This window comes from Panthera pardus, unplaced genomic scaffold (assembly GCF_024362965.1).
Source record: "Panthera pardus isolate Hobbes unplaced genomic scaffold, ASM2436296v1 HiC_scaffold_8, whole genome shotgun sequence".
NCBI lineage: Eukaryota > Metazoa > Chordata > Mammalia > Carnivora > Felidae > Panthera > Panthera pardus.
In genome coordinates, this window is record NW_026527013.1 from 39536072 (window position 1) to 39561222 (window position 25151).

Here is a 25151-nt window from a genome sequence, read left to right on the forward strand (position 1 = left end):
ACTTTAATGAAGCAATAATAGAGAATACGCATACATGTTGTACAATTCCTTCTTGAGTTACTTGGGACACAAGGCTCATTTGGACATGTAGTTTGAGACAGAATGCTAAAGGGACATAATCTGAAAGCTTGATCTTGTATTATGTGCAAGTGGGGATCAGCAAATAAGGGTCCCTGGGCCAAATGTGGCCCACTGCCAGTTTTTGTAAATAAAGATTTATTGGAACATACCCACATTCATCCACGTACTGTCTATGGCTGCTTTCACTCAACAACGGCACAGTTGTGTAGTTGGAAGAGAGACGGCATAGCTCACAAAGCTTAAAATATTAACTACCTGGGCCTTTAGAGGAAAAATTTGCCAATCTCGGTATGAGATCACCAAATGGCACAATCTCCATCATACTATGCCAGCCTTTGTCTAAATGTCTTCAGTGAATTACAATTCAATGTTAGTCCCCCAGCATGTAAAAATGGTTCCTATAATAAATATCCATGTCTACCAAATTTCTACGTATGAAAAACATCTTTTCAAATGATGATAATTTAGCCTTTCTGCCTGTGGATGCCACCAAGGAAGCGTCATTAAAGTCTCCCTTCCCCCACCAGCATGTCTAAGCCAGAGTCCCCCAAAGAGCCCGAACAGCTGCAAAAGCTCTTCCTTGGAAGTTCGAGCTTTGAAACAACTGATGAGAGTCTGAGGGGCCGTTCTGAGCAATGGGGAACGCTCACAGACTGTGTGGTAATGAGAGATCTGGGTTGGTCCCGTAAGCCACTGTGGAAGAGGTGGATGCAGCCATGAATGCAAGGCCACACAAGGTGGATGGGAGAGGTGTGGAACCAGAGGGCTGCCTCAGGTAAGAATTCTCAAAGGCCTGTTTGCCCACTTAACTGTGAAAAATATTTCTGTTGGTGGCATTAAAGAAGACACCAAAGAACATTATCTGAGAGATTATTTTGAACAGTATGGGGAAATTGAAGTGGTTGAAATTAGGAGTGAGGCAGTGGCAAGAAGAGAGGTTTTGCTTTCGTAACATTTGATGACCATGACTGTACACAAGAATGCCATTCAGAAATACCAGATTGTCCTGAAAGGCTCCACCAAAAAAACTGACAGAACTGATAGATGAATTCAGCAAAGTCGCAGGATATAAAATCAACATAAAGAAATTGATTGCATTTCTATACACCAATAATGAAACAGCAGAAAGAGAAATCAAGGTATCAATCCCATCTACAATTGTACAAAAAACCATAAAATACATAAGGAATAAAGCTAACTAAAGAAATAAAAGATCTGTATGCTGAAAACTATAGAAAGCTTATGAAAGAAAGTGAAGAAGACATACAGAAATGGAAAAACAGTCCATGCTCATGGATTGGAAGAAAAAACATTGCTAAAATGTCAATACTGCCCAAAGCAATCTACACATTCAGTATAATCTCTATCAAAATAACACCAGCATTCTTTACAGAGCTAGAACCAATAGTTTTAAATTTTGTTCAGGATTAAAAAAGACCCCGAATAGCCAAAGCAATCCTGAAAAAGAAAACCAAAGCTGGAGGCATCACAATTCCAGACTTCAAGCTGTGTTACAAAGCTGTAATCAACAAGACAGTATGGTACTAGCACAAAAACAGACACAAACATCAGCGGAACAGAAGAGAGAACCCAGAAATAGACCCACAAATGTATGGCCAACCGGTCTTAAAGGAAGAAAGAGCATCCAATGGAAAGAACACAGTCTTTTCAGCAAATGATGCTGGGAAAACAGGATGGCGACATGTGGAAGAATGAACCTGGGCCACTTTCTCACACCACACACAAAAATAAATTCAAAATGGATGCAAGAGCTAAATGTGAGACAGCAAACTATCAAACTCCTAGAGGAGAACACAGGCAACAACCTCTTTGACCTCGGCCGCAGCAACTTACCAGACATGTCTCCAGAGGCAAGGGAAATAAAAGTAAAAATGAACCAATGTTGACCTTGTGAAGAAAAAAGCTTCTGTACAGAGAAGGAAACAATCGACAAAACTAAGTGCAATCTGCAGAATAGGAAAATATATTTGCAAATGACATACTGGAAAAAGGGTTACTATGTAAAATCTATAAAGAAATTAGCAAACTCAACACTCAACAAACAAATAATCCAGTGGAGAAATGGGTAAAAGACACAAACAGACACTTTTCCAAAAAAGACATCCAGATGGCTGACAGGCACATGAAAAGATGCTCAACATCACTCATCCTCAGGAAAATCCAAATCAAAACCACAAAAAGATATCACCTCACAACTGTCAGAATGGCTAAAAGTAACAACTCAGGAAACAACAGATGTTGGTGAGGATGGAGAGAAAGAGGAACACTTTTGCACTGCTGGTGGGAATGCAAACTGGTGTAGCCACTCTGGAAAACAGTATGGAGGTTCCTCAAAAAATTAAAAATAGATAAATACTAGGTATTTATCCAAAGGATACAAATGCTGATTTGAAGGGGCACATGCACCCTATTGTTTATAACAGCATTGTCCACAATAGCCATATTATGGGAAGAACCCAAATGCCCATCAACTGATGAATGGATAAAGATGTGGTTTAGATTTACACAATGAAATATTACTCATTAATCAAAAAGAATGAAATCTAGCCATTTGCGACAACATGGATGGAACTAGAGTGTATTATGCTAAGTGAAATAAGACAGAGAAGATAAATATCATATGATCTCATTCACATGTGGTATTTAAGAAACAGAACAGATGAACATAGGAGAAGCAAAGGAAAAATAAGATAAAAACAGAAGGAGGCAAACCATAAGAGACTCAAATACAGAGAATCAACTAAAAGTTACTAAAGGGGGTGTTGGGTGGCAGGATGGGCTGTATGGGTGAAGGGCATTAAGGAGGGCACTTGTTGGGATGAACACTGGGTATTATATGTAAGTGATGAATCACTAAATTCTACTCCTGAAACTATTATTACACTATATGTTAACTAACTTGGATTTAAATAAAATTAAAAACAACAACAACAACAACAACAATACCCTAAAATACCAGATTGTAAATGGCCACAACTATGACCTAAGGAAAGCCCTATCTAAGCAACAGATGGCTAGTGCTCCATCCAGCCAAAGAGGTCAGAGTGGTTCTGGAAACTTTGGTGGTGGTCGTGGAGGTGGTTTTGGTGGGAATGACAACCTTGATCATGGAGGAAATTTCAGTGGGCAAGGTGGCTTTGGTAGCAGTTGAGTTGGTGGTGGATATGGCAACAACACGGACAGCTATGATCGATTTGGTAACGATGGAAGCAACTTTGGAGGTGGTGGAAGCTAATAATGACTTTGGCGATTATAGCAATCACTCTTCAAATTCTGGACCCATGAGAGGAGGAAATTTTGGAGGCAGAAGCCCTGGCCCCTATGGTGACGGAGGCCAATACTTTGCCAAGCCACGTAACCAGGTGGCTAATGCAGTTCCAGGAGCAGCAGTAGCTATGGAAGTGGTAGAAGGTTTTAATTACTGTCAGGAAACAAAGCTTAGCAGGAGAGAAGAGCCAGAGAAGTGACAGGGAAGCTACAGGTTACAACACTTTTGTGAACTCAGCCAAGCACAGTGGGGGCAGGGCCTAATTGCTACAAAGAAGACATGTTTTAGACAATACTCATGTTCATGGGCAGAAAACTCAAGGACTGTATTCATGACTAATTGTACAACAGGTTATTTTAGTTTCCATTCTGTGAAAAGTGTAAAGCATTCCAACAAAGCATTTTAATACAGATTTTTTTTCACTCATGCTGTTGATTGCTAAATGGAATAGTCTGATCACAACACTGTGTCTTTTTATAAATCAATCAATCAATCAATCAATCAATCAATAAAATTAGCCTCAAATGCAGTTCAGCTTCAAGGATTCCATGAAACTAACTAGATTTCTACAAAACCAAAGATTAAGTAAGGCAATATTCATTTGATAACTAGCATTTCTCACTAAAGAACTCAGTTCAGAAACTCCTCCATCAGATCATGAAAGGAAAAAGACTACCTTTGCAAATGAGCTCATTCTTTGACTTTTTAAGAGGAAAACAACCAATGTACTCTTCAATTTCCTCTCTTCCTTGGCTACTAGTACAGTCATAGCTTTGTTTAGGACTCACCTAAAGTAATTTCCCACGACTCCCATGCAACACCAGCTCTAAATGATTGTGTATTCTGCTTTCATTTGTCAATGTCTTATTTTGATATTACATTGACTCTATTCCTTTTTTGAAGGGAGGAAGTTTATAAATCATTCATCTTTGTCCAGTACTCCTTCTAACAACAGAATGGTATAGGGAAAGTACATGGGTTTGGTGTCAGCCAGACCAGAGTTCAAATCTTAGCTCTGCCCTTACTAGCACAGGGCCCTTAGACAATTTATTCAAGCTCTCTGAGCCTCAGTTTCTTCATGAATAAACCGATACAATAATAATTATCTTGCAAGGTTGCCAGGAGAATTAGAATGTTACGCACAGTGACTTTGAGATTATATTATACCATACGTTCCTACTTAGTGTGTTTATGATATTAAATATTTATTCATTTTTACTTAAAACATCTAGAATTTGAGAGAGCTCTGAAAGGGGATCACATACCCACTCACTTACTCCAGCATAATGTTACAGAACTTTCTCACAGCATCTTTGACAATAAAATGATGTCAGCATCATATTAAAAATTATAAAAAATGAAACTATTCCTATTTAATAACCAATAATATTTGTAATTTTCTTTACAAATGTACTCTAGTGGTATCTTTGTTGTAAGATAATCAGAATCACTGAGAGGAGATCTTGAAATTCTATCCTCTGTATCATCATGTTTATGATCCTAAATTTATAGTTGGTAAATGGAATAAACTGATAATTCACTCAAAACATTTTTCTACATAACATTTAATAATTCATCTTGGAAATGACATTGTTTATAACATTACAGCCTCAATTTGCCACTGAATGTTCAAATTATATGGGAGCCAAGTCAAAATGCATCGCATACAAATCATAACAAAAATAACAACTATTATTTTGTCAAGAATTTTGATAGGAATTACCTGAAAAAATGACTACAACAACACACTCATGAGCTTTGTGGTACTTATTACTTCTTATCCTAAAAATAACAAAGAATTAAAATTAGAGACTAGCACAGATAGAAAAAGCAGGAAAAATGTGAAAGAAAAAGAGAACACACTTACCCGCTTCAAAAATCAGCTTTATTTGATTGCAAAAAGCTTTGGGATAAAATAAACCAACCTCAAGTTATTACATGAAAGCAAAATTTTCCTTTCATGGGGTCCCACACTGACCTCACCAAAGAAGAGGGTGTGTTTGACCACCACTTGCTGCTTATCGATTTGAAATGTACAAGCGTATCAAACATTAACGTGCAGGTAGTTGGTCTCTTCTAACCAGATCTGTGGTTGGCACTAAATCAGAATAAGTCCTCAGACGAGAGGACAGCCCTCCTTGGGTGGTCCCTTGCAGAGGCGGCAAGATTCAGAATCCCACATGACCAAACCCATTCCTTGCTTTCAGACAGCCATATTCTGTCCCCATTCCAGGAATATATGGGGCCTCTCTCTTTTCCTTCAGTGCCTCAGCTTGGGCCTCTGGTGGGAATAAAACTTCTTCCTGAGGATGCAGAAGTACCCTCTAGGCCACACCCAGCTCCTGAGGTAGGCCTGCCAGCCTAAATCCAGGTCACCCAGGTACATTTGAATTTTAGATCAACAACCCATAATTTCTCAGTGTGAGTTTGGTCCACAAAGCATTGGGGATATACTTATGCTAAAAAATGTATTCATTGTTGATCTGAAATTTAAATTAAACTGGGCATCTTGTATTTATATGTTTTAGAAAAACCAGCACACCCCTGTTGGAGGGGACACTTTTAGGTGATAACATAGTCATTCTGGCCGCAGTGGGGGTGGGGGGGACCAAAAAACCAGTACTAAAGCAAAACCCAATGACTGAAACAACATAAAACAGAACTTCGAGAGTAGTAAGAAATTTCCTCTAGTATCAACACAAACATTCAACAAAGGCTGAAATGGGTCCCTATGAAAATGACAAAAAACTGTGGTCCAGTTGGTTGCTTGGGAAAGGGGCAGGAGGTAAGAAAAATTCACATTGATCTATATATTCATTAAAAAATTAAAAAAAAAATATTTATTTATTTTTGAGAGACAGAGACAGAGCATGAGCAGGGGAGGGGCAGAGAGAGAGGGAGACACAGGATCTAAAACAGGCTCCAGGCTCTGAGCTGTCAGCACAGAGTCTGACGTGGGGCTCGAACTCACGAATCGGGAGATCATGACCTGAGCCGAAGTTGGATGCTTAACTGAGCCACCCAGGCACCACTATATATTCATTTTTAAAAAATATAATACCTTTATTTGAGCTATTACAATATAGCAAAGCTAGTTAATTTATCTCAGTGGCTTTATTCCATTCTGTCACATGGCTACCATCTTCTGGTGATTACCAAACAGGATTTCTTGTATTTGCACATTAGCGAACTTCCTTTTGCATAACCCTGTAAATCCAAGTCCCCCACAAGCTCTCTGCTGGTTGAGTGGCTAAGATGACTTGATCAGTGGTAATATTTTTTTTTAACTTTTATTCAGTTTTTGGAGAGACTGAGAAAGAGTGAGCCAGGCGTGGGGCAGAGAGACATGCACACATAGAATCAGAAGGAGGCTCCAGGCTCTGAGCTGTCAGCATAGAACCCAATGTGGGGTTCTAACTCAACAAACCATGAGGTCATGACCTGAGCCGAAGTCGGCTGCTTAACCAACTGAACCACCAAGGTGCCCCAATGGAGGTAACATTTTGAGCATCGTGTTTGTCAAGTGCTTTTTCATGCACCACTCTACAAGATGGGTAGTAATATTTCCATCTCACAAGGAAAAACTAAGACCCAGAGAGAAGAGAGGCTTGGCCCTGGGGTGGGGGTGGGGGGGGGGTGGGTTTGGCAATGAAGGCAGAACTGGTCTTTATGTCCCAGAGAAATCTCGCCCTATGGTTTTGTGTGCTACCTCTTCCTTTCTTCTCTAAAGCCCTACAGAGGGATCTGCTCCTCAACAAGCAAATTTTGCCCAATATTTGCAGATGGCCCAGAGATGAAAGTGCGATTCCCAGTGGGGCAGGTGAACATGTAGGGGATCACAGTTGGGACTTGGGTGTGTCTTGCTATTCTTGTTCCCATTCTGCGTTCATTCATCAGTCAGTACTCAATGCTCATCCCCACATACTCAGTGCTTGAGGTCACACCCAATCAGATTTTGTGTTCTCCAGAGTTCTTTGCTCTTCCTTGGGGGATTTCGTGTTTATTTAAGGAGTGCTTCCTTATAAATGCAAAAACATCCTCAAGTCTATCATCCATTGAAAAATTACCCACCACTGTAATGGAAAGCTTCCCTGGGCCACAATTTGTCTAATTGAATATTCAAAAGCCATTTAGAAGTGGGTTTTCTGGTCCACACTTTAAAGAGTCAGTCTAGACCCATTGTTTGTATACTTTTTTTGATTGGTTCACTCTGTTTTATTGTACTGAACTCATTTAAGTGCTTCTGTTTTATAATTGTGTGGGATTTGGGGGTAATTCGTTCAAAGGTGTATACCCTATAAATAAATTATTCTCCTTTTGCTGCTAATGTTTAACTGGTTCTATTGAAAGGGGAAAAAAAGAGAGAGAGCAAAAGACAGCTGAAGACATAGCTTTTGTTAAGGTGAGGAGAAAAAGTACACCCATTCTGCTTAGAAAAGACCTTTAAAAACCCATAGTGATTATACAAAAGGGAGCAAAAGCATTTTAGGGAGAAATGAAATAAATGGTAAACAATCATGCTTCCAACATAGAGAATGCGTCATTTCCTCGTTTAAAAAAAGATGTTAGAAGTCAGAAAAACTGATGCTGGTTGTAAGCAGCAGAGCAGAGGCCGGACTTCTTTCCTGTATTTTGCAGTGTTCATAGATGCCATCCTGTTCAGTAGCTAGCCTTTGAAAAATAACCCTATGAATCAGCTTTTTAAACTCTGAAAACTAAGCAAAGAGAGAGAAAGCTCAGGTCTGTGTAATATGTACCTCAAGCAAATCTGCCTGAAACTTTGTTCATCTGGAGAATATTTACGAAATGCTTTCTTCTGATACCCAAGAACAAAGGCAGATTTCATATCCCTTTTATTTGGAAAGTTGTTTCCAATTGTAAATATCTGTGTGGAAAGAAGAATGGAATCAATATTCTTCATAAATCGTTTTATTTGATGGGTCTCCAATGTACGATTACCCTGGCATGAGGTTACGACAAAGGACATAAATGATATTTCTGATGAAGTTATATGCAAACATCTCACTGCACCAAATTTATGAGATTTACTTAACAAGCTAAAGGCAATTGGGAGAATTAGTATGCTTCTTTGCAGGGGGTAGGTCTGAGCTATTCCTAACAGTGGAGAAACAAAGAGAAATTGTGATCCATGATTTTCAGCAATGAGACCCCTTTTAGTTGACTCATCCAACGTGAAAATGAAATGAAACATCATCTATATTCTGCAGTCAAGAAGATAATTAATGAGCCACTCATTTCTAAATGAAGGCCCAAGGGAATAAAGCAACTGGCCTTGAATTTAAAAAGAGAAAAGTGGTTACATGTTTGAAAGAATACCAAGTCAAAATCACCCTATTAATGTTTGAATTTGAGCTCTTATTCGTTTTTAAATAAGCTGTAACCCTTGCTGAGTGCCTCCGTGGGTGCTACTCGTCAACTGCAATTACCATCTTTAGTAAAGTAGGGAGACCCTGTAATACTTTTCCTTTTGGTGCCTTTGCTATAAGCTTTCCCCTAGACAAAGTCAGACGGACCTCGTCCATGTAGAAGCCCCTCAAATACATGCCACGGCTTCCAGGTGAATCTTTAGACCACCATTCCCCCTTATATTTCAGACAAACAAAAAGCAGCCTGAAACAATGAAGAGATTTAGAAAGAATGTCAACCTCGCAGAATCAGACATCAAGCTTTGGATTCCTTAACCTATCGGTCTCAGTCACTGACCCGGATGATCATTAACGATGACAACAGTTAACATTTATGGAGTACTAACTATGTACTGAGTACTTCACTCGAATCATCTTTGTTAAACCTTACCAGAAACCTTTATGGTAGGGACTCTTATGATTCGGATTTCCCAGGTGTGGAAACTGAGTCTGAGTGAAAATTCCTTGCCCAAGATCACGTCTGAGGATTCAAGAGCCCAAGTTAAAACTCTGCTTCTGTCCAAAAAAAATTAGAAAGAAAAAAACTAGAAAATACTCTGCTTTGAGACTGAATAATTTAGGTCTAATAATGTCACCAGCAAGACTCCCACTGACCACCCCCCCCCTTCTTCTTCACAGGAATGTTAGCCTTATCTTTTGTTATTATTATTAATTTATTTATTTTCAAGAGAGGGAGAGACGGAATCTCAGGCAGACTCCGTGCCCAGCGCACAGGCCAACATGAGACTCAGTATTAAGAACCGTGAGATATGGGGCGTCTGGGTGGCTCAGTCAGTTGAGCGCCTGACTTCAGCTCAGGTCATGATCTCACAGTTTGTGAGTTCCAGCCCCATGTCAGGCTCTGTGCTGATGGCTCAGAGCCTGGAGCCTGCTTCGGATTCTGTGTCTTCCTCTCTCTCTGCTCCTCCCCCACTCACATTCTGCCTCTCTCTCTCTCTCTCTCTCTAAAAAATAAACATTAAAAAAATTAAAAAAAAAAAAAAAAGAAAAGAACTGTGAGATAATGACCTGAGCTGAGATCAAGAGTCTGAAGCTTAACCAGTTGAGCCACTCAGGCACCCCTAACCTTATCTTTTAAAGGCAAACAATAGGAAGACCTCTAGCCAGCCTTGACCAGATTGAGCTTGATCACTGACCACTACCTGTGCAGATGGACCATAGAGTGTCGGGCAGTCACCTCTACCTCATTATATAAGCACAAACCTCATTAACGTAATATATGATGCATGTATATGTATGTTTCATACATACATGTGCACGACCTTATGCCCATCTCTACATGCAATGACAAAACTCACCTTTCTTTATATTCATTCTACCCCAAAATAAAAGGGACCCACTCACCCCTGCTGGGGGAGTCCCAGCTTTGGGAGTTATTCTCCATGATCTCCTTTTTTGCTACAAGTAAAGTTTTCTTTGTGTGACTACTCCATCTGGTATCATCTCTATCTGTAACTCACCAAGAAGTGAACTCACATTAGTGTGGTTACCGTAAGACCTTTCAAAATAATCATGAACTCTGTTAGACCAAATTCTTTGGGATGGTGTCTCCCACTGAACTCCCTGATCCTATGGTTTCAGGGGGGTAAGTCTTTCATCTTGTGGAATCTCTCCCTATTACTGGACAATTTGAAAGGCAAGAAAGGACAGATCTGTAACATAAAGGCACTGAACTACTTTGTCTAAACAGGTCCCGTGCCCTTTCATTCAGTTAACATGCCCATGTTAACACGCCCTTTCATTTCATAATGATTGCTCAAAGAACATTTCCTTTATAAACCATCATCAAATATCTAACAACAAAAAAACCCTATTAAATTATATTAATTTCTAATTAAATTCAAAACACAGAAATGCTAGAAGTGAGGCACTGTGGGTTGTCCTAGATTCATCATTAATTGTGGAAGTAAGTAGTAACTAGGTGAGTCATATTTCTTCTCTGTGTCAATTTCCTCCTGTAGACAATGAGGATAATAATGCATTTCCTAACTAATATTTGGTAAGTCATTAAAGTGATGCAAAATAGTGGTGAAATATCTGGAATAACAATGGGCTAAAAGGGTAGAAGGCGATATTACATGTAGCATTTTTCTTTTTGGCTTAATTTCTAAGCCAATACTTTGGGGGGAAAAACTTTGGAAACACACCTAGAAGTAACCTCAGATGAATCTCATAAACCACACACTCTTAGAGTCTTTTTTTAAACCTATTGTGTTAAGTAAACTGCATGACCTCTTACTGAAGTAACCTATTACTCCACAAACTACAAAAAACAAAAAACAAAAAACAAAACCTACACACAAACCCCAAAGCTTTTCATACATCACGTGTGCTCTACTTACACAATCTTCTCAAAGGTGCAACTTCTCTTCCAAATTTCTGAGCTGCTATTCTTAAAGTTTTCTGTGTTAAAGGCTACAAAGTCAAACCTCTTTGTCACTCTTAGTTAAAACAACACCCTCTCTGCCACTGTAAGCTTACCTTCTGTATTCTCCAGCAGTGTCTGAGACTCCTGTTTCTTTTTTTTAATTTTTTAAATGTTTATCTTTGAGAGAGAGAGAGAGAGAGAGAGAGAGAGAGAGAGAGAGAGAGAGAGAGAGAATGAGCAGGGGAGGGGCAGAGAGAGAGGGAGACACAGAATCCGAAGCAGGCTCTAGGCTCTGAGCTGTCAGCACAGAGCCCAATGAGGGGCCTGAACCATGAGATCATGACCTGAACTGAAGTCAAAACACTTAACCTTCTGAGCCACCAGGCACTCCTCCTGTTTTGTTTGTAAGAAATTCAGCCTCTTGTGGGATTCAACTGTCATGGGCATGGAGATGACATCCAGGGCCATATCCCAAGCTTTCACTCTGCTGACACGTTGAAACTGAAAGTGTGTGTGTGTGTGTGTGTGTGTGTGCGCGTTTGCCCCCACACATGCGTGTTTCTTCTTTTTCTCTCCACTCATACTGCCTTAGTTTTTGTTTCCTGAAGTAGTTGATGTGAGATCAAGTGGATTTATCTAGCACATGTTTTCAGGAAGTGGGGGACCTGGGAAGTAAGATGGAGAAGGAAAGAAAGATGATAAAGGAGGTGGCATTAAGCATGTGAGGAAGGAGGACAACTGGGCAGTTCCGGGGGACAGAGTAGAACATGCCCCAAAAAGCTGGAGTATGTACCCACACTCTGCCATCAGCTACAGGCTATTCAGTGGCATCAGCATGAGCTTTATATTCTTAGCCTTATTTTCAGTTCTCTCTCCCTCTTCTCGTCTACTCTGTCATCACTGCCAATGGGTTCTTATCCCTCTACTGGGTCTCAGTTCCACACTTCCTCCTCTTTCCCTTCTGCATCCAGACTCATAAGCCCGTTGGGCAGAGTTCTATGTATCCTTTGAGCTGTAAGCCCCGTCTCTAGTTCCACACTGATGTCACCTTGGCCATGCACTACTGTTCTGACACCATCGACAGAATGTGCTTGTTTTTTTGGTTTTTTTCCCCCTCTTGCTCAAGTGCTGCACTGTTGCTTATTAGAGTAAAGCCAAACCATTTGGCACAATCTTCCCGTTTTACTCACCTTCAATCCAGGTAATCAAATCTATCTGATGCCCTTTGTGTGTCCTGTTTTCTCTCCTTCTGCCCCTTTCTGGCCATACCATGCCATTCTCCCTTTGTTCTCTGTATGTCAGCCCTATTTGTCTTCTTTCAATTCTTAAAAATGTGTTTAAAAACAAAACAAAACACCATCCATCCCAAAATGGATTCACTTATGCTAAGCCAAATAACCAAATAGTGGCTTAATACCTGATCTAACTACAGTTTCAACCTCCCCCATAAATGTAGTATTAACTAGCCAGTCAGGAATCTTCTGGTCAGAACCAAATCAGCAGGGTATCACAGGGGCCCTCTCCACCTACCACAATGGAAGATGAGGTCATCGACCTAGTAAGAACCACTGCCCTTCCCCTTAAGGAAAGGTGACCTTGCCTGAAAGAATCCTTTGTTTTTCTTTCGATAATAACTTCCTTGTCCACCCACCTCCCTAAAAAACCTTCTATTTTAGACAATTCCTTTGAGTATCTCTCTACTTGCTAGATGAGATGTCACCCAACTCATGAATCATTTAATAAAGCCAATTAGATATTCAAATTTACCCAGTTGAATTGTGTTTGTTAACAAATCTGTCATGTCCCTTCTACCTCAGGGCCTTTGCACATGCAATTCCTCCTTGTCTGTAATACTTCTCTCTTCTTCACTTATGAAATCCTCCTCCTTCCTTCCTTTTGAATGGCATTTAGTTAAGCTTTTTCTGACTGATTTCCCCTTACCCAGGCTCCAATCCCTACACCCAAAAGGTCAGATACCCTGCTGCATCTGTGTTTATAGTATCTGTTTTTCTCTTTCATATCCCTTCTCATGATTACAGTTAATTAACTGATGAATTGCATTTGTAATTATCTGCTACTCCTAGTAGGCTGTAAAGTATGTGAGAGCCTATATGGTTCACCCACATACCTCTAACACCTAGCGTGATGTTTGCATATTGCAAGCACTCAACGGATATAAAAGAAGGAATATACACAATCTATACTTTCCAGCCCCGAAGGCTTTGCATTTCTCTGCCTGTGATACCCTTCACTCTCCTCATTTAGATGAAATACTCTATAAACCAGCATGCTCAGTAAACACTGTGGCTAGATCCCTGGACAAGTCATTTGAGAGGGCTCTGTGTAAATAGAAAGGCAAAGGGCAAAATGCGATGAAATAATTATCACCCTTTATCTATAACCAAAGCATCATATTGTATATCATTTTCAAATTAACTACAACGAAACAGGAACATCCTCAGGGACTTGATAGCAAGGCTGGAAGTAGGTCACTCTGTTGAAAAGAAGAGGAGTCTGTGAACTTGTTAAAGCTTTTGTTTACTCCAAAATTTAAGGGAAAATGCATATGGCACTAAGAGAAGTTAGACAGTAGAGCAATGACTTAATGCTTTGGAAACTTAGGGGACAGGTGTGACAGCCTATTGTGTCTCAGAATAAGTGATTTCAACAAAGACATAAAGTATACAAATGGGAAAAGAATTTGATTTCACTTAATTTTATTTGATAGAACTCAACACTTGAACAACTGCTGTTTGCTAGACTATAAGCGTTTTAAAATTCTCCTTTCTCCTTAATGGGTCCCAAAGAGGAATGGATCCATTTGTTCCGTCGCAAATGTTCAATTGCAGATTTGGGGGATAATAAAAGCTCTTGCCTTGCTATTTAATTATTCAGTTGACTGCTAGGAAGATTTAGTTACCCAAATGGGCTTGTAACTCAGAAATGGTAATACATGTTTATTTTAAAAGATAGCCATGTGATTCCAAAAGAAACTCGTGTCAATCCCAATTTTTATTATGGCAGTAACAATTTGACAATTATGTAAAAAGTTGTAAAAAAAAGTTGGCAGTCATCAATTCACTTAGTAGCCCTGAATATATTTTCTGTGAAAAACATTATATTCTTGAAACTTCCACATTGAACACACAGAGTGAATAACTGCATAAAGAGTGACAAGGAGAAGTTTATAAATATAATATTTTTCTATTCAGCAATTACATTTTCAATAAGGAAAGTTTAATGTATATCTGATATTAGACCTACTTGAAAATACATACACATCACTAAGGGAAAATCACATTAAAATAAAGCACCGTATTATCAATTTCTGGTAAAACTTTAAAATGTTGTCATTAATTATGGATGGAACACTTTTCTTGTGGTATATTCCTATTTGTTTGACACCTGGCAAGGCCTGGCCAATTTATTCACTTTCTCTGTGACACAACATTCAGTCCCTGGGGCCATTATTTCTGAGGGAAACCAAGCAACATAATTAGAAGCCTACATGAATGATTCATACTAGAACACTCTGGAACATGCTAGCCAATGGGATATGCTGTGACTAATCTAACTTGATGGCTGAAGCTTCTGTGGTGTCAGAGAGAAGTGATCCATTTACCAGATCCTTGAGATTAGCTAAGCCATTTCCAGCACCTGCAGAACCCCATGGTCTTCCTGAGTGCACAGGAAACATTTGCAACATTATCATGAGGAAGCATTTTCTCAACGGGCGTGTGCCCACACACACACACATGCACACACACACACACACACACACACACACACAGTACTATGGCTGCTTATTTTTGGTACCTCCTAGACACTTAGTAGTGTCTTTACCTTTTAAAAAAATAACCCCTTTTTTATTCTAGAGGCAGCACACTTTACGTTTGTAAAAAAAAATTAGTAAACTCATGCAAACAAGTAAACAAAACTTCTTCCCATCACCCAGAATTAGCGTGTCTTACATTTTAGTGCATATGCTTCTGGATATCTGTATGTGTGCATGTAAATTTGTATTATTTATATACACACATATTTCTATGTATGTTTTCTTCACCCACATGAGATTATACCCTACATACTATTCTAAAATATAACCGTTGCTCGTCAGTGATCTTTACCTTTCCATTTCAGTACATTTTCTTATGTTATTGAATAGCTAAACCACATACAAATTTTCCCAATTAAGCTAAATAATACCTTACAACCGTTTGGTCCTATGCAGGAATCCTATCAAGAAACATATCTGGCTTTTATATCCCTTATGTCTCTTCAATCTGTCACGATTCTCTTTTTATGACTTTGGCTTGCTGAAGACACAGGGCCAGTTTTCCCATGGAATGTTGCACCTTCTAGATTTTTCTGGTTGCTTCTTTGTTGTACTATGTAGCTGATTCCTATACCCCTCGATCTCCTATGAACCTGAAGTTAGATCTAAAGGATTGATGGATTCATGATCAACATTTTTGGCTAAAATATGCCACAGATGATTCTGTACTAAGAAATGCACTCTCCAATGTGGCTAGCTCTCACTAGCCACATGTGGCTATTGAAATTTATGCTTACATTAATTAAAATTAAGTTCCTCAGTTGCACTAATCACATTTCAAGCACTCAACAGCCACATGTGGCTAGTGGCTATCATTTGCAGAGTGCAGATATGGGACATTTCCTTCATTACAGAAAGTTATACTGGATTGCTAGCTAGAGACGGATTCCATTTCTCCACCCCTTGAGTCTGGGCTTGGCTACCTGACTTTCCTCAGTGAATTGGATACTAGTAAACACAATGCAAGTAGAAGCTTGGAAAATGGGCCCCGTAGTTTTCTTTCCTTTGCTGCTGAAAACTGGAGACAATCATGAAGAAGCTTAGACTAGCCTACAGGAACATGAGACACCACGTGGAGAGTGCCACGACTATTCCAGCTGAGGTCCCAGAAATGTGAGTGAAGCCAGGCTAGGTCATCTTGAGAAACTCTGTAGAGGACCTCAGCCATCCAGCCCTTGTTGTCAACTGCCAGACATGTGAGCGAGGACCTCTGAGATCGATCAGCTCTAGGCAAGATACCATCTAATCACAGAGACCAGGAAAACTGACCTACAGAGTAATGAAGAATCATAAACGATTACTGTTTTTAGCCACTACTTTTTTTTTGAATGGTTTGTTAGTTGGCAATAGATAACTGATACACAATCAGAAACGAATTGGTATAGTATTGTTCTGGCCTTCTGCAATGTCTTGTCCTCTATCAAACACTCACCAAACATACAAATCTTGCTTCAATCCCTATTTCCATTAGGTTTTACGTTTTACAAAATGATGTTTTCAAATTCTATCATTCCTTCTACATTTACTAACTGGTATTCTTTTGTTATGTAGAGTTCTTTATCAAATGAGCCAGCTGGTAATTGTGCCATATAGTTCCCACTGGGGAGGCAGAATAGATATTTTATTTTTCCTTTAATTACAAATTGAAAAGTAAGGTGGTGTTTAATGGCCATCTCATATGATGCTTTTCTGGCTTTCTCTTTTTTGGGTATCTTTATAAAGTCATGAATTTTATATAATCAAATACATTATATCTATAATCATTGCTCTTTTTGATGTCCAAATTTTCCCAACTTTAGCCACTGGGAGCCTCTTCAGACCACCTCCTATGTCACGTTGATGCAACTCTATTAGTCTTGGATAGTTACCTTGCTTTCTGACAAACAAGCTGTCTCCAGCTCAGCCTGCATCCTCCCTGCCCCAGACCTAGAATGAGCCATTTCTCTAAGGAGCCATGGGGATGTATTGAAATAAACAACCTGGGTGCTTAAATCAATCCTGAGACGACATTGCTTGCAGGCCATTCCATTTATAGAGAGGTAATTTGCAGTATACAAGTGCTCCTCCCTTTCTCAGCTCCCTAGTTTTATTCTTTGTTCTCAAATCTGCTCACAACAGTTCTCACTCAGGATGCAACCCTCTCTTGTGTTTGGCCATTTGATGGATTTGCAGCTTGCAGGACATTTCAGAATCCCCCTTCCTTCCTGTTCCACCGTTGTTGATTTCATATCAGGTCTGCTCCCTCTGGGTCTGGGTTTTTTTTTTTTCTATCTCCTACAACATCTGAAGATACTGTCCATGGGTTTTGACTTTTGTTACATGGGTGGTCTCCCTGCTTTTCAGAAACTAGAAAAGAAAGCTTATAAGCTGAGCTATCATCAATTCAGATCCTCAATCTTCAGTCCAAACAAGGGTTGAGAGAGTGACCCACATCAGGTTAACAGAAGGTTCATCATGGGAAGGACACTGACCCAAATGTACCCAAACAAAAATGATCTGGGACTTCTGCTGGAAGGCGTGAGCTAGAGGAGCTGAATGCATGAACATCTAGAACTACTAGTAGTATCTGGCTTTCTCATGGAGAGAATTTGGCTGAGACCAAAGTTAATATAGAGGTGAGAATTGAAAGGTAGAGACAGACAGATTTCTGAGGACCGCATTCAAACTCCTGGGTCCAGCCTTACCCGGATCCAGACCAAACCTAGGTTTTCCACAAATGCAATATTGAAAAGTCCTTTTAATTAAATAAAACAAGATGAAATGTTTATCCTACTGAGTGGCACATACTGTGTCCCCAAAATATGCTATCATTATTTTTGAAAACTTATTTGAGTTATGTTCCAATCATGTGCAAGTACAAGAAAAGCAAAGAAAATACTACCAATAATTTTTGAGAACTGTGCTAGGCACTTTACATGTTATTTCACTAAGTCCTCACTGTAAGCCATGAGATAAGTTACCCTTATTTCTTTCCATTTTAAAGACTTACAAATGAGCTGAGCTTTCAAGAACTTTAAGTGACCTGCTCACATAGTTAATAACTGGTAGATCTGGGGTTTTAACCTTAGCAGTTCGACTACAGAATCTAAGCTCCAAATTGCTTAAATATTATTGTTTGTAACTTAGAAAGAATTTAAAGTAGAGGCACTTAGGAAATTACACAGCATGCTAATGAAGAACCAGTAGATCAAAGAATAAAATAAGAGCAATAAAAAAATACCTTGAGATAAATGAAAATAGAAATGTAACATCCCAAAATTTATAGGAGGCAGCAAAAGCAGTTTTAAGAGAGACATTCATAGCAATAAATGCCTATCTCAAGAAAATAAGAAGAGTCTCAAATAAACAACCTAACTTTGCACCTCAAGGAACTAAAAAAAAAAAAAATAATAAAAAAAAAAATAAAAAAAGAAGAACAAATGAAGCCAAAAGTTAGTAGAATAAAGAAAATAAAAATTAGAGCAGAAATGAATGAAATAGGGACCGAAAAGATGATAGAAAGGATCAATGAAACAAGAGCTGGCTCTCTGAAGAGACAAAATTGACAAACCTTTAGGTAGATTGACCAAGGTAAGAAGAGAGGAGACTCATCTAAAATCAGATATGAAAGAGAAAATGTTACAATACAAAGGATCACTAGAGACTATTATGAACAGGTATATGCTAACAAACTGGGCAACACAAAGAAATGGATGAATTACTAGAAACATATAACCTCCCCAAGCTGCATCATGATGAAATAGAAAATCTGAAGAGATCGATTACCAGTAAGGAGGTTGAATCAGTGATTAAAAACCTCCCAACAAACTGAAGTCCAGGACCAGATGACATCATTGGTGAATTCTACCAAACATTCAAAAAACAATTAAAACAATCCTTCTCAAACTCTTTTAAAAAATAAAAAAAAAGGAAGGTATGCTTCCAAACTCATTTTATGATGCTAGCAGTATCCTGATACCAAAAACCAGTCAAAAATACCACAAGAAAAGAAAATTATAGGCCAATATCCTTGATGAACACAGATACAGAAATCTTCAACAAAATAGTAGCAAACGAAATTCAATAATACATTAAAAGGATCATACACCATGATCAAGTGGGATTTACTCTACAGATGCAAGAATGGTCCAACATCCATAAATCAGTCAATGTGATACACTACATGAACAAAATGAAAAATAAAAATGATACGATCATTTCAACATATGCAGAAAAAGCATGTGACAAAATTCAACATCCATTTATAATAAAATAATTCTCAACAAATTGAGTATACAGGGAATGTATCTCAACATAATAAAGGCCACTTACAGCAAGCCCACAGCTAACATACTCGATGAAAGCTGACAGCATTTCCTTTAAAACAACAAACAAGACAAGGACACCCACTCTCACCACTTTTACTCAACATAGCATTGGCAGCCCCAGCTGGAGAAATTAGGCAAGAAATAGAAATAAAAGGCAACTGATTTGGTAAGGAGGAAGTAAAACTGTCACTATTTGTAGATGACATGATATTATATATAAAAAGACTAAACCCAAAAAACTCTGCCAAAAAATTATTAGAACTAATACATGAATAAATAAAGCTGCAGGATACAAAATCAATACACAAAAATTCGTGTGTTTCTACATACTACTAATAAACTATCAGAGAGATTAAGAAAACAATCCCATTTGCAATTGCATTAAAAATATAAAACACCTAGGAATAAAATTTTTGAGGTTTTATTTAAATTGCAGTTAGTTAACATACAGTGTAATATTAGTTTCATGTGCACAATACAACGATTCAACATCTGGTGATCACCACAAAAAGTGCACTCCTTAATCCCCATCACCTATTTAACCCATCCCCCCATCCACATCTCCTCTGGTAGCCATCAGTTTGTTCTCTATAGTTGAGTCTGTTTTCTTGGTTTGCCTCTCTCTCCTTTTTTCCTCCTTTGTACATTTGTCTTGCTTCTTAAACTCCACGTATGAGTGAAAAAACATGGTATTTGTCTTTCTCTGACTGACTTCTATTACTTAGCATAATATTTTCTAGCTCCATCCATGTCGTTGCAAATGGTGAGATTTCATTCATTTTTAAGGTTAAGTAATATTCATTGTGTGTCCGTATATATATACACACACACATACATAACATACAAACATACATACTACATCCTTTTTATTCATTCACCAATTGTTGGACACTTGGGCTGTTTCCATAACTTTGCTATTGTTGATAATACTGCTATAAACATCAGGATGCTTATATCCTTTCAAATTGGTATTTTTGTATTCTTTGGGTAAATATCTGGTAGAACAATTGCTAGACTGTAGGGTAATTCTATCTTTAACTTTTTGAGGAGCCTCCATACTGTTTTCCAGAGTAGCTATACTAGTTTGCATTTCCACCAACAGCACAAGAGGGTTCCCCTTTCTCCACATCCTCATCAACACCTGTTGTTTCTTATGTTTTTCTTTTTCTTTTTACTTTATTTTGACAGAGAGCACAAATGGGGGAGGGGCAGAGAGAAAGAACGAGAGGGAGAATCCCAAGCAGGCTCTGCGCAGTCAGTGATATGGGGCTCAATCCCGCCAACCGTGAGATCATGACTTGAGCTGAAATGAAGCACTGGACGCTCAAATGACTGAGCTACCCAGGTGCTCCTCTTGTGTTTTTCATTTTAGCCATTCTGACACATGTGAGGTGATATATCATTGTAATTTTGAATGATGAGTGATGTTGAGCTTCTTTTAATGTGTCTGCTGGCGATCTGTATGTCTTCTTTGGAAGAATGTCTATTTATGTATTTTGCCCATTTTTAAATTGGATTATTCATTTTGGGGGGGGTTGAGTTATATAAGTTCTTAATATATTTTGGATACTAACCCCTTATCAGATATATCATTTGCAAATATCTTCTATTTAGTAGGTTGCTTTTTGTTTTGCTGATAGTTTCCTTTACTGTACAGAAGCTTTTTATTTTCATGTAGTCCCATTAGATTTTTTTTTTTAATTTTGTTTCCCTTGCCTCAGCAGAGGCATCTAGGAAGAAATTGCCACAGTTGACGTCAAAGAGGTTACTGCCTGCGTTCTCTTCTAGGATTTTTATGGTTTCAGGCCTCACATTTAATAATCTAGGAATAAATTTAATTAAAGAGATAAAATATATACATATTGAAAACTACAAGACATTAACTAAAGAAGCTTAAGAAGACACAAATAAATGGGAAGATATTCCATGATCATGAATTGGAAGAATTAATATTGGTGAGCTGTCCATACTACCCAAAGCAATATACAGATTCAGTGCAATTGCTATCAAAATTCCAATGGCATTTTTCACAGAAATAGAACAAAAAATTTGCAAATTCGTATGGACCCACAAAATACCCTGAATAACCAAAGCACTTTTGAGAAAGAAGAATGAAGATGGAGGCATCACGCTCCCTGATTTCAAATGATATTACAAGAATATGTAATTAAAACAGTAGGGTATAATAGAGCTATAGATAACTCCATATGAATATGGAGCCCAGAAATAAATCGATGAATACATGGTCAATCAATGTATGACAAAAAAAAGGCAAGAAGTTACAATTAGGAAAGAACAGTCTCTTCAATAAATGGCACTGGGAAAATTGGACAGCCATATGCAAAAGAAGGAAACTGGACCACTGTCTTACACCATACACAAAAATTACTTCAAGTAAAGACTTGAACTTAAGACTTGAAACCATAAAACTCCTAGGTTATAAGCTCCTTGACACAGGTCTTGAAAATTTTTTTGAAGCTGACACGAAAGCAAAGACAACAACCACAAAACTAAACAAGGGGACTATGTCAAACTAAAAAGCTTCTGCATAGCAAAGGAAACCACCAACAAAATGAAAAGGCAACCTACTGACGAGAGAATGTATTTGCAAATCATATATCTGATAAGGTGCTAATATCCAAAATACATTTAAACACTCATATAACTCAATAGCAAAAAAACAATGTGATTAAAAATTGGGCAGATCTGAATAGATATTTTCTCAAAGAAGACAGACAGATGGTCAACAGGTACATGAAAAGATGCTCAATTTCACTCATCTTCAGAGAAATACAAATCAAAACCATAATGAGCTATCAACTCACACTGGTTCATGTGGCCATCATCAAAAAGACACAAAATAACAAGCATTGATGAGGATGTAAGAACAGGGAACCCTTGTGCATGGTTGATGGGAATGTAAATTGGGGCAGCCACTGTGGAAAACAGTATGGAGGTTCCTGAAAAAATTAAAAAGAGAACAATCACATGGTCCAGCAATTCCACTTCTGGGTACTTACCTGAAGAAAATGAAAACATTAATTCAGTAAGATATATATTCACTGAGGCGTTGTTTACAATAGCCAAGATATGGAAATGACATAATAACCAGCAATGGATGAATGGATAAAGAAGATGTAGTATATATTTATACAATGGAATGTTACTCAGCCAAGAAAAAGAATGAAATCTTGCCATTTGTGACAACATGGATAGACCTCAAGTGCATTATGCCAAGTGAAATAAGTCAGACAAAGAAAGCAAATACTATATGACCTCTTTTATACGTGGAGTCTAAATATATACATACATATATGTGTGTGTGTGTGTGTGTGTGTGTGTGTGTGTGTGTGTGTGTAAACTATATATATAAAACTAAGCTCACAGATACAGAGAACAGCTTGGCGATTACCAGAGGTGGTGGGGGAGGAGGGGGAAGGATGGGAGAAATGGGTGAACTATTTTCATGTTATTTTTTAGTTTAAATAAATTGAACTAAAAAGAAACCAAAAAGCAAAGAAAAAATTAAATTAACATAGTTTTTTACATTTTTATTTCTTCAAAATATGAATTCATGTGTCTTAGAAGTTTCTTACAGTGTTACTGAAGTAATGGAGAAACGTAGAAAGCATATATTTTTTTTTCAAAAAAATAAGAGTATAGGCACATAACCGCAAGCAGCCAGAAAAATCACCTGTAACATTGTGCTTAGTCAAGAAATACACCTGTGTGTTGAGAATCTAAACTTCATTAATGGCTCATGAAGTTATGAGCTGTTCTGATATTCTCCCAATAGCACACTGTAATGCCTTCACACCAGATTTTATAATCAAATGCCCAATTTCACTTTGCAGAATTCTTCCTGTTGATTCCTTTGAAAACTGCCCGTAGAAACAGAGTAGCTGAACAATCAAACCTGGGGGGGGATAAGGAAGACCAGATTTCCAGGACAATGCCTTGTTTGTTGAGGGGAAATACTGTTCAGCTTTTTCTGGCTCCCGAAGCAATGGAATTTCCCCCTCGTAGACAAACATGAACAGCTTGTTTCAAAATATGCATTCCTTCCCATTATGAAAGTTATTCCATTAAAGTGTTATAAATTGAATTAAATTGCTATCCATTTTTCTTTTTAAATATGCTTAATAATAAATAAGTTTCACCAAAGTGATGTTATCGTTATAGGTTCATTTTTACCGCATTTCTTTATAGTACCTTTGTCATGATGATCTCATTAGCAGGCATTAATGCTTTTCAAAATCCTTGCTAAAAAAAGAAAAAGAAAAAAATGAAAATAGCCTATCCTATCAACATCTAATTGGAGCTTCTCTGGGGAAAGTTGTTGTTGTTGTTGTTGTTGTTTTTTAACAAAAAGTCTAAGTGTGTTGCTTTGAAAGTCTAATGATAATTGTCTTCAGTTTACAGCCAACCTGCATCTGGGAAATTAGCCATGGAGATACCAACATCGCAGGGAGAATCTGATTTACTCTGACACATTTTCAGCTAGCATGCACTAATACTATATGTTAGGTATAATTGTTACCCACTTTACAAATAAAGAATCACAGGCTTAGAGACATTAAGTAAGCTGACAGGCACAGAGCTAGTAAATCAAAGAATGTAAAACCTGGAGGATGCCAGCAATTATACCTGAAACTTCTACTTTTTCTCTTCTAATGAGAATTTACTAAAGACTTGGAAATCACAGAAATATTCCACAAAGGATAATTCACATCTGCTCCAAGATTCATTACTTCCAGAGACGGTTGGTCCTAAACTCATTCTCAGGGATTTTACTGCTTCCTAGGAGACCCCCATAGGTCAGGAATCAACTGAAGCCACCCACCCAGGAGTCAAGGTCTCAATGAAAGGGGAGAAAAGAATGCTAGAGCCTAATATAGTTCTCAGAGTGCCTGTTAAGTTCCCAGGAAGATCAACAGTGGTAACATCCACTTATTTGAAGGGAAGCCCATCACGTCCAACACATACTTCGGTCCTACCCAATGGCCAGAACTGGGTCACTGAAGTGGACTGGCCCAAATTCTCCAGCTGGGGCTGTTCACTCTGTGTGTGAAACCAACACTCACTAGGTAGCTCTCTCCTAAGCCAAATACAGTTTTTCTTCTAACCTGGTGTGAAGGTAACTTGTCTTGACCAACATTCACAATCTTTATGAGGAACACATAAACAGCTCAGATAAATTTTTTCAGATATAGGATAGCTTCAATCTAGCTTTAGGAGGAGAGAAATTCTCTCACACATCTCTGATGTGCTCTCACTTTACAGGACTCAACAGAACATGGACAGGCTGGATAGTCTGCCTTTGGGTGACTTCCCAGATTCACGTATTGGCTCACTAGCCTTGATTAGCAGTGCCCACCAGAGGGGACCTCCCAGAACAAAGGTGTCTTCGCTCCCAGGATAATCTCTACCTTATATAACATACAGTTTGAAGTCCTAAGAGTTACAGTTTCTAACATTATTATTATTTTTTAATGTTTATTAACATATTTTTATGTTTATTTATTTTTGAGACAGAGTAGGGGAGGGGCAGAGAGAGAGAGGGAGATACAGGATCTAAAGCAGGCTCTTTGCTAACAGCAGAGAGCCTGATGTGGGGCTTGAATCACAAATTATGAGATCGTGACCTGAGCTGAAGTTGAACACTGAAATGACTAAGCCAACCAAGCGCCCCTAGTTTCTAACTTTAAAACAAACAAAAAGGGTTAACCTGTGCCTCTTCCCAGAACACATTCCATATGGAGCACAGCTACACAGATGTTTAGGGCCAAGCAAGGCAAAATGGAAAAACCCCAAAGGCTGTGTG

General features: G+C 38.4%; 1 pseudogene; it reads left to right on the forward strand.

Moving 5' to 3' along the window:
• The first annotated feature begins 609 nt into the window (after positions 1–609).
• Positions 610–3520, forward strand: LOC109254513 (heterogeneous nuclear ribonucleoprotein A1-like; annotated as a pseudogene).
• The last annotated feature ends 21631 nt before the right edge of the window (positions 3521–25151 follow it).